Source organism: Notamacropus eugenii, chromosome 1 (assembly GCF_028372415.1).
Source record: "Notamacropus eugenii isolate mMacEug1 chromosome 1, mMacEug1.pri_v2, whole genome shotgun sequence".
In the NCBI taxonomy this organism is placed as follows: domain Eukaryota; kingdom Metazoa; phylum Chordata; class Mammalia; order Diprotodontia; family Macropodidae; genus Notamacropus; species Notamacropus eugenii.
The window spans coordinates 686,974,187-686,985,671 of record NC_092872.1 but is presented as its reverse complement, the minus strand read 5'-3'; the positions used below and the strand labels follow the sequence as shown (position 1 = coordinate 686,985,671).

Below are 11,485 nucleotides of genomic sequence, written 5' to 3'. Positions count from 1 at the left end.
TTCCTTTTAGGGGTTCAGATCTCATCCCCATCACTTTGAAAAGGAAAATATCTCTTTGAATAAAATATTCTCATGCCTTTGCCATAGTCTCACACTCTCCTAGTTTAAGTACTTGCTTTCTGGAGTACCCAGGAATGTATTTTCCATTATATGATTTCTGTGGAACTGATGGTTCAGACTCTAGGAACTTCCTTGAGCTCCCCTGGAATCTCCTCACTTAACCTGGCTTTTCATACTCAAATTGAGCTCTCCCTGTATCTCCTCACAGAATCTGACTTTTCATACTTAAATTGAGCACTCCTTGTATCTCCTCACAGAATCTGGCCTTTCATACTCAAATCTGTGACCACTGTCTGTTATCTCTTGATTGCCCTACCTTCTTCTCACCTAGGCACCCCCTAGTCTGATGTTTGTTGATTACCTCCAGTTGTTTCCAGCCTTTGATCCTCCTTGGAGTTCCTTCCCAAACTTCTTCTCCCATGGCTATAGACTACCAGGCCCACCCCCACCCCCACCCCCACCCCCATCCCTCCTATACTCTTTTCTGTATTTAAGTTCCATCTTGCCTCCATGAAGGCCCTCAGATTCAATCCAGCTCAGATGCTGTCTAGCTGGGAATCTATCTGGCCGGCTTGTGAATACAAGCGTTACAAATGCTTAGGCTCCTTAAGAGGCAAGCCAATTTGGCAAATCATTAATAAACTTTGTTTTCTTTGGCTTTAAGAAGGCCTGAGTAGAATTCATTCCAGCAGACCCGGACTGTTGGTATTTTGGGGTCCCCCAATCACCCCTGAACCTCATCAGAACTACCTGTCTTCACATCATTATTTCACTGGTTTGGACTTAAGAGTCAGAAAATCTGGGCATTTCACCCTTAACTAGTTTTCAGATGATGAACAAAATATTCAGCCTCTAAGAGCCTCAGTTCTCTCTTCTACAGAATGTGAATAAAAGTGCTTCCCATTTCTACTTCACAAGCTGTGGGTAAGGCTCAAGTTAGGTAATGCATGTAATGGAAAGGATATTGGAAACTTAAAAATGTTATATAAATATGAGTTATTATTAGTTTCAGCTACTAAAAAATTTAGAAGAACTGACTTTAAATCTTCCTTTCAATACTTAGTAGACAAGTTTTCATGAACAATAATTATTCTTACATCTTAATCATTCCTCAGATCCTTTTCTGTTGTTCCCACCTTCCTTTCTTCCATTTAGTTTTACACTTAGCTAATGTTAGTGCTACACAGGACAGCTTTATTATTACTGAGTGACCCCAAATTGCCTCCCACCACACTTTAGTAAAAATCCAAAATATGTTAGACAAAAACAGAAAGTCATGCGCCAATACTCCCTCTACTTTGGTCTTGGCTTGTAATCTTTTCAAATTGAAGAACTTAACCATCAGTATGGTAGTTGACCTTGATGCCGTGTTCATCCTCATTGAAAGCATTTGTCAACATGGCTGAAAACATGCTAAAAAGCATAGGAGCAAGCACACAGCCCTGTTTCACTCCATTGGTGACTGGGAAGGTACGAGAGCTTTGTCCATTATCCAGAACCCGGGAAAACATATATTGATGAACTTCTCTGGGTAACCAAATTTTGACATAATTTTTCCATAGACTATAATGACTATCAGTGTCAAAGGCCTTGGTCAGATTTACAAACACTGTGTATAGACCTCTATTCTGCTCCTAGCATTTCTCCTGGAGTTGTCAGGCAGCAAATACCATATCAACTGTTCCTTGGCCCTTTCTGAAGTCACACTGATGAAGTCAAAGAAAAATTTTATAAAGACCTATAGACGCTTATATCATTAATGTGCCAAAAGAGGACAAGCTTACAATTCTAGGTGACTTTAATGCTAGAGTGGGTTCAGACTACCAGACTTGTCAGGGAGTCCAAAGGAGGAATGGAGTTGGAAACAGCAACAGCAATGGTCATTTACTGCTGAAGCCTTGTGCATCACATGACCTTCTCATCACCACCCTTTTACCTACAGACAATAAAACTTCATGGATGCACCCTAGCAGCAAACACTGGCATTTAATAGATTATGTGATTGTAAGGAGAAGAGACAGACAAGACGTGAGAGTGACAAAGACAATGTGTAATGCAGAGTTCTGGACTGATCATAGACTTATCCTTTCCAAGCTAAATGTTAGCATTCATCAAAAATGCTGTCCCCAAGGTAAAATGACTACCAGAAGAATTAATGTCAACAAATTAGAGCTCTTCTCAGCCTGAACATTTTGCTGCTGACTTGGAAGGAAAGTTGAGCCAACACACAATTGGTAACAGTGGAGCAGAAAAGGAGTGGGCAGCTCTCAGAGATTTGGTGTACAGCATTGCATTTGCTCCTCTGGTTCAGAACACTCGCAAACACCAAGACTGGTTTGATGAAAATGATTGGGAAATTCAGAAGCTGCTAGATGAAAAATGAGAACTCCATAGGATTTACCAGGAGGATAGTTCTTCTACTTCTAATAAGGCAGCATTTAAATTCCATCAAAAGCAAAGCACAAGCAAAGCTTAGAGAGATGAAGGATTCTTGGCTCAGTAAGAAGGTAGATGAAATTCAGTTTTATGCTGACAGTAACAATCCAAAGCGCTTTTATAATTCCCTGAAAGATATTTATGGATCAAAAACCTATGGTGCATCACAGTGACTCAGTGCTGATGGAGCCACATTGATAAGGACATGATCCTAGAGGTATGGGTTGAACACTTCCATAGTGTTTTCAACAGATCATCATCAATCAATGCTGAGACCATTGAACATTTACCTCAGGTTGAAGTCAATCCCTCCTTAGCTGAACTTACAACTGAAGAAGAGGTTTTGAGGGCCATTAGGCTCCTTTCATGTGGCAAAGCACCTGGTGCTGATTCTATTCCAGCTGAGATTACAAGGTAGGTTGACCATTGCTCGTACAAAAGCTGACTGAAATTTTCCAGGTTATATGGCAAGAGAAGGTTATCCCCCAGGAGTTCAAGGATGCCTCCATTGTCCTTCTCTATAAGGGTAAAGGGAATAGATTGTCCTGTGACAATCTATTTGCAGAGCCCTTTTCAGGGCTCTTTCCAGCTTTGGTGTATATCTGTTCCACCTAACTCTCACTTGTGGCCCCAAGAAGCTGCAGCATGTGTAGCTGACACACCTTGGTAAATCATTTCAGCAGATGGGCCAAACCAGGTTGAGAGTAACCAAAGGTTCTCAAACCCATTGGTGAGTTAGGGAGGTGTCTACCCAAAGCATGTGAGGGGTGTAAAGTGTGTTCAGGGAGGACCAATACCTTTGATGTGATGACCGATGGGAGGGTACAGGCTCTGGAAATCCCCTTGAGCTCTCCTTCAAACTTCCCCTTGATTTGGCCTTTGCCTGAGGCTATAATCCCCTCAACTGGCCTTTCATTACTCCTTTGCCCAATTCTCCCTTACCTTTAATCTAGCCCAGGTCTTAATTGTTTGTTTCCTCTGGATTGCCTCTGGCTACTTCCCACCCTTGATCCTATCTAGACTTCAATCTCCCTTCACTATGTGGTCCAGGTCCCTGGTGTTCCTGGTCTTTCTCTATTACCTCACAATCACCCCAGCCTATTGGCCATTCCCATCAAGATCTTCCCTAGATCCCTCCTCCTATCACCTCAGATTATTTGGCCAACCTTAGATCCCTCCCGCAATCTTTCTGTTTAAGATCCATCTAGGCCTCCATTAAGGTGCTGAGATTCAATCTGATCAGATTGCCAGTACAAACATCACAGATGCTCAGATTCCTGAAGAGTCTGTCTAATATGGCAGATTTTTAATAAACTTTGTTTTTCCTTGGCTGAAAGAAGACTTGGGTCAAATTAATTCACGCAGGACCTGCATGTCACTATTTTGAGGTCCTAGTACCCCTAAACCTGAACATATGCATATATGTTATTATTTCTTGCCTTTGAATGGGTGAGAGAATGTCGAGAATTCAGAACTGAAGATAAAAAAAATTAAAAATAAATAAATTTAAGCAATCAACTGTGAAAGACTTAGTAATTCTAATCAATACGATGATCCACTCAATTCTGAAGGATTCATGATGAAAAATTCTACCCACCTCCAGATGGAGAACTAATTAATCAGAGTACAGATTGAAGCATTTGATTTTTCCTTTTTTCTTTTTTTTCTTCTTCCTTTAGAACATGGCTAATGCAGAAATGTGTTTTGAATGACTTCATTTGTATAGTAGATATTATGTTTCCTACCTTCTTAATGGGTAAGGGAGAGAGTAGATGAAGGGAGAGAATTTGGAACTGAAAAAAAATGAATAAAAAAGTATATTCCTTTCTTCCCTTCCCCATCTATCTTCCTGGCTAAAAGGATTTTATACCAGTAAAAGGCAGGAGAGATATATACTATTAAGATCAGTTATGTATGTCTATAAATAGAATTTTTAAAGCCCAGATTCAAATGTTCTTTTCAGCTAGTATGTCTCTTACAATGTTGGTCATTTTAAATCCGAATTCTAAAACATTTCCAAGTGAGATACCTAGTGTATGAAAAGATTCATAGAGAGTTTTGGTTGTCCTTTTTTATTTCCTATTTATTTATGTGGGAAATGTAGTGGCACAGAGTGAAAAGAATACAGTACTTGAAACTAGAAAACTTGAAACCAGTGAGACTATACTGCTTAAAAACCTAATGATTTGTGCAGGTCTCTAAGTCTTAAGTTACCTATATTTTTTGAAGTGATACTAATATTTATTCTACTTAGCTCTTAGGTTTCTTATAAGGATCACATGTAGATATACGGCAGGAACTTTCAAAATGTCAACCACTTATACAAAAAAAGCTATTATTCATGAAGTTGTTCAAATTAAGTAGCATAATTCAAGAAAAATTCCACTGAAGTTCATATGCCTATACAATTACAGATTCCTCAAGTTGGAAGGACAGTGCTATAAATATTTGCACTAAAAAGATTTAGGCTTGTAAGTCAGATGAAATCGATTACCAGAATAAGGGCCATTTCTCTACCTGTTGCATCTTAGTCAAGGCCAATGTTCACATTAGAGGTAATCAGTGAGTGAGAGTGAGGTTTCTCTTATGTAGACCAACAAGCACTTATTAAATGCTTATCAACACTTAATGTCAACCAATAAGCATTATTAGGTGCTAGAAACTATATTACACCCTGGGAATACAAACAAGGAGAAATGAAGTATTTGCCCTCCAGATGCTTATATTCTACTGGGGAAGACAATGCGTAAAAAGAAGCTGAAAAGAGAGGAGAAGATAAGTGAATCAGCAGCATAAGGGAGATTCAACCAAGATGATCCACCAAGTGGTAATCAATAGATGATTGGCCTGGGAGCCCTCCTCAACTGGAGGTTCTGGGAAGATCAGTTCAATCAGGAATATGAATTCAAATCTCGCTTCTAATGTTTATTTCTAAACTTAAATAAGGCATTGAACTTTTCTGGGCCTCAGTTTCCTCCTCTGTAAAGTGATGAGCTTGGACCAGGGCTTTTGAAATTTTTTAATTGTTGTTCTATGATTCTATCATCCTATCTGTCTAATTTCTTTAATATATTATCCAAAAACTTCTATAATCATATTTGTCTATATCTATAATCAGGATTATCTATAATCATAAATAAACTCTGATTATGTTTCCATTCCTAATCTAGAATGTCATCAGCAACCTTTCATAACTACCCACCTTGTCTTTAGGTAATTCCTTCTCTCTGTAATGGGTGGAGTATAATAATCCTGACCAAACAGGAAGTAGTTACTGCCCAGGATAAGCATCCTCTTCTTAAAACAGCCCCAGAAGAAAGAGAAAGAATAAAGGAATTCTAGTCTGATAATCACTCTTTTTTCCAGTATTTACTCTTATTTCTTCATATTTCTCCACCACCACCCTTTTCCTTCTTATTTTGAACCTTATAATCTAATAGTGGCATATCAGGAAGATAGCTTGCATTCATAACATTGTTACTATTGAATGAACTATATTCTAGATTCCTTTTTTGATGAACCACATGGTTTCACTTGAGAGATAAAGCATTCTAATGCAGGGGGACGGAGTGGTTGGAGGAAGCTCTGCATGTAATGATTAGAAACTGGGGATCAAAATCCACTCTGAAACTTTCTTTGACCATGGGAAAAATCTCATAAAGTTTGTCAAATCTCAGTTTCCTCACTTGTAAAATGGGATAATTGTGCTCAATAATGCTTGCACTGTCTACTTCAAAAGGATGCTGTAAGAAAAATGTTCTATAAGCCTTTAAAAAAGATGCTGATTTATTTTTTTTCCATTAATAAATGTCTATTTTCTCTCCCTCATCCACCTCACATGGGTAAAAATAGGGAAAACAAAAATTTTAAACATCAGGAGAAACATATTCCCACCAAAAAATAAAAGCCTCAATTTGCATCACCTCTCTAATAAGAGGTATCGCCAGTCCTTTGGAATCGTTGATGTTCTCTATATTTATCAGAGTACTTCTTCAGGTTTTCAAAATTGATTTTTGTCACAATGTTATTCCATAAACTGGATCTGCTCATTTTTAGCATAAATTCATAAAAAAATTTTCCTAGATTTCTCTGAAAATGCTCTTTTGTTTATTTTTCTATGGCGCAATATTACGTAGCTAAGGTGGCACTGTGGATAGAGTGCCAGGTCTGGAATCAGGAAGTCTCTTCCTAGTGAGTTCTAATCTGCCCTCAGACAATGACTAGCTGTGAGAACCTGGGCAAGTCATGTAATCTTATTTTCCTCAATTTTTTATCTGGATAATGAGCTGGAAAAGGAGATGGCAAACCACTCCAATATTTTTGCCAAGAAAACCCCAAATGGGGTCACAAAGAGTTGGACATGATTGAAAAATGGCTGAATAACAAATATTTAATTAACTTCAGATATCTTCATGTGTTCAGTCATTCCCAATTAGTGGGCAATCCCTCAGGTACTGTTTCATCCAGTTCACACCCTTGATAGGGTAGATGTCCCATGAGGTTATACTGGATTTTCTTCTCTTCGTGTTCTATACTACTACACTTAGTAATCTGATCAGTTTCCAGGGCTGATGAATATTAAATTTCCCTATCCTACTCAAACTTTTCTCTTGAACTTCAGTGTCTCATCTCTAACTGCCTTTCAGGTATTCCAATTGCATGTGTAGTAGACATCTGAAATTCAACACATCCAAAACAAAACTCATCATCCCCCCCCCCAACCCCTCCATATTTCCCTGTTATGTTTGAAGGCACCTTTAGCTTCCCTGACTTTCTTCAAGGTAAAGATCAAATCCTACCACATTCAATAAGCTCTTCCCAGGTTTCTCTACACTAATGCCTTCTCTCTGAAATTATCTACCATCTATTCTGACTATATTTTTCTAATATTTGGGGAAAAAAAGATTTTCACATTGTCTCTCCTAATGAAATATGAGTTCCTAGAAAGCCAGGATGATATATTTGGTTTGTTTTTTGTTTTGTTTTGTTTTGTTTTTTGCCATTCTTTGTTTCCCTGGTACTATCATCATCCATAACATACAGAAAGTAATTAATCAATGTTTATTGATTAATGAACTGACTTTTTAAAAAAAAATCCTGGATTTGAAGTCAGAGGAAATGGATTCAAAGAAATAATCTAAATACCATGGAGGCACAGTCAAGATCACACAAGAGTTACCAGTTACTATGTTACAGGAGCAGAGGGATTGAAATATGATACGCTGAAAGAAAAAGGAGCTCGGATTAAAACCAGAAATAGATTATCCAATATAACTGAATATAACGCTTCAGGGAAAAAATGATCACTTAGCAAAACAAAGGACATGCAAGCCTTCCTGTTTTTAAAAAAGAGAAGAGATAAATAAAAGAGTTGACTTTCAAATACAAGGGGAGAAACATAGAAAGGAAAACATGAAAAAAGAAATTATAAGGGACTCAATAAGATAAATCTTTTACATTTCTTTATGGGAGGATGATACATGTAACTTATAATAACTATATAATTATTAGGGCAGTTAGAAGAACTACATAGACAGAGGGGACAGAAGTGAGTCAAATATATTGAGATGATCTCAAAAAAATGCATCTGTGAGAAAGAGGGATATGGACTGGAAAACTGGGGAAGAGAGAATAACAAGAAGAAAATTATCTCACAGAAAAGGGGTGCCCAAGAAAAACTTTACAACCAAATGCAGAAAAGGAGAAATAATAAATGCATATTTTTAGACCATAATACGATTTTTAAAAATAAATTGAATAAAGGACTACAGAAATATGGATTGAAAATCAATTTAAAATAAATCATCTCCTTCTAATGAATGAATCAAAAACTTGTAAATCCAACAAAAAATTTCATTAAAGGGAATGACAACAATAATACAACATAAAATATATGGTATGTAGTCAAAGCAATGGCTAGGGGAAATTTTATGTCTCTAAATATGTATATCAGTATAAGAGAGAAAGAGCAGTCAATGAATCAACTAAAGCAATTAAATCAACCAGAAAAAGAACAAATTAGAAATCTCTTATTAAACTCTAAAATAGGAATCATGAAAATCAAAGGAGAGATGAATAAAGTTGAAAGTAAATAATAACAATTGAACTAATAAATAAAATTAGGAGCAGGTTTTATCTTTAAAAATAAAATAGATGATCCACTGGTTGATTTTTAAAACATAAAGAAAACCAAATTAACAATATCAAAAATTAAAAGGGTGAAAGTATCACCAATGAAGATGAAACTAAAGCAGTTATTAGGAGTTATTTTGTTCAATCACATGCTAATAAAACTAACTACGTGAAATGGATGAATACCTACAAAAATATAAACTGCCCAGATAAAAAAAAAAAAAGAAATAGAATATTTAAAGAACTTTGTGGTAGAACTAGAAATTAAACAAACCATTGATGAACTCCTTAAGGGGGAAAACCCAGGACCAGATAGTTTTACAAGTGAATTCTACCAAGCTTTAAAGGAATAATTAATACCAATATTATATAACCTATTTGAAAAAGAAAATAGGTAAGCGAGTCCTACCAAAATCATTTTATGAAATAAATATGATCTTCTCATGTAAATGAGAGAGAAAAAAAAACAGAGAAAGAAAACTATAGGCTTTGCAGATGCTGCCAGTGGGAGTCCTTGTCTTGATTCCACCTACCAGACATCAATCCCTAATCCCTACTGCCTCTGCCTCTGCTGTCATGCCCAACCCAGGTTTCTGTGGCCATGGACATTCCCAATGTGTACTTTGACATTGCTGTCAATAACAAGCTCCTGGGCCAGTTATTTTTCAGCCATTTGCAGACAATGTTCCAAAGATAGCAGAAAAATCTGTCCTCTGAGCACTGGAGAGAAGGAATTTGGTTACAAGGGATACTGTTTCTACAAAATCATTCCTAGGTTCATGTGCCAGGGTAGTGGCTTCACATGCCATAATGGTGGTGATGCAAGTTCATCTATGGGAAGAAATTTGCTAATCAGACCTTTATCCTGAAGCATACTTGTCTTGACATCTTGTCCATGGCAAATGGTGGATTCCACACAAATGGCTCCTAGTTTTCAATCTGTACTATGAAAATTAATTGGTTGGATGCTAAATATGTTGTCTTTGGCCAAGTGAAAGAAGGCGAGAGCATTGTGAAAGCTATGGAGCATTTCACTTCTCAGGATGGCAAGACTAGTAAGAAGATCACCATCGCAGACTGTGGACAATTCATAAGATTATTTTTGTTTTATTTTTTCTCTTAACCACCAAACCATATAGCCAGAGAGAGCATCCCAGAACCCCATCTGCTCTTATATTCTGTAATCCTTGTGCTCTCCCTTGCTGCAACTCTCTTTGGATTTCATTTCCTTTTTTCCTTCCACAAGTCTGGCTAGACAACAGAGTTAAGTTTATGATTATAAAATAAAAACTAAACTACAGAAAATGATAGTCTAACGTCCCTAATGAATATTGATGAAAAACTTTTAAGTGAAATACTAGCAAGGAATTACAGGAATATATCACAAAAATCATACCCCATCAGCAGGTGGGATTTACACAAGGAATACAGATCAGGTTCAATATTAGGAAAACTAAAAGCATAATTGAACACATCAATTACAAAACAATAAAAACACACGAATATATCAATAAATACAGAAAAATGTTTTGCAAAATGTAGTAATTCCTATTAAAAAAACAAACACAGGAGAAATAAATGTAGCCTTTCTTAAAATAAGTACTATATCTAAAACCAAGAGAAAGTATTATCTGTAATGGAGATAACCTAGAAATCTTCCAAAAAAAGATAGAGGCAAAGCAAGGATGTTCATTATCACCACTATTATTCAATATTGTGTTGGAAATGCTAATGAAAATAACAAGACAAGAAAATGAAACTAAAGGAATATAGAGGTAATGAGGAAACAAAAGTGTCACTCTTTGCAGATGATATGATGGTATGCTTAGAGTACACTAGAGAATCAACTAAAATTGAAACTGAAACAATTAACAACTTTAGTGAAGTTGAAGGTTATAAAATAAACCCACATAAATTGTCAGTATTTTTCTACATTACCAACAAGACCCAGAAAATAAACAGAAAATAAATTCCATTTAAAATAACTTCAGGCAATATAAAATATTTAGTAATCTCCATACCAAGACAAAACCAGGAACTATATAAATACATTTGCAAAGTACTTTTCACACAAATAAAGACAGTTCTAAACAACTGGAAAAATATAAATTGTTTATTGGTAGGTTGAGCTACTATGATAAAAATGACAATTCTAATTAAGTTAATTTACTTACATAGTGCCAAACCACCAAAAGAGAACTGGTGAAAAAAATATGAAGGAAGGCCTATAGCAGTACCAGATTTCAAATTATATTACAAAGTGACAATAATCAAAAACATCTGACATTGCCTAAAACATGCAGTAGAGGATCAGTGAAACAAACTATACAATAGACAGTGTTAACTGACCATAGCAATCTAGTGTTTGATAACACAAAGAGCTAAGCTCTGGGAGCAAAAACTCACCAGCTGATGAAAATTGCTATGTATTCAATAGGAATGTATGTGTAGATCCTATATAGAATTGTATGTTATCTCGGGGAGGGAGGGAAGTGGTGGGAGGTATGTAGTGGGGGGAAAAAAACCTAAGTTTTATGGTAGTGATTGTACAACACTAAAAATAAATAAAATTAATATTAAAAAAAGAAAATTGCTGGGAAAACTAGAAAGCAGTTGGCAGAAACAAGACATAGACAAAAATCTCACTTTATGTATCAAAATGAAGTCAATCTAGGAAAATGATCTAGATTTAAACAGTGATATCATATGTAAATTGATGGATCATAGAAAAATGTATCTGTCAGAGCTGTGGATAAGGGAAGAGTTTATGACCAAATAGGAAATAAAAGGATCAAAGGAAATAAAATAGATAATTTTGATTATATGAATTAAAAAAAAATGTTTTCATAGAAAAAAG

The 11,485-nt window shown here is 36.1% G+C and overlaps 1 long non-coding RNA gene and 1 pseudogene across 3 annotated transcripts in view; one reads left to right on the top strand and one right to left on the bottom strand.

Moving 5' to 3' along the window:
- The window catches only part of LOC140528340 (uncharacterized), a 196,860-nt gene extending 193,306 nt beyond the window's left edge, over positions 1-3,554 (bottom strand). For all 3 annotated transcript variants that reach the window (XR_011975147.1, XR_011975148.1, XR_011975146.1), the window contains exon 1: positions 3,294-3,554. This is a non-coding gene — a long non-coding RNA (uncharacterized lncRNA). The remainder of the gene's footprint in view (positions 1-3,293) is intronic.
- Positions 3,555-9,229: 5,675 nt separating this feature from the next.
- LOC140528331 (peptidyl-prolyl cis-trans isomerase A pseudogene) lies at positions 9,230-9,767 on the top strand (annotated as a pseudogene).
- Positions 9,768-11,485: the final 1,718 nt, after the last annotated feature.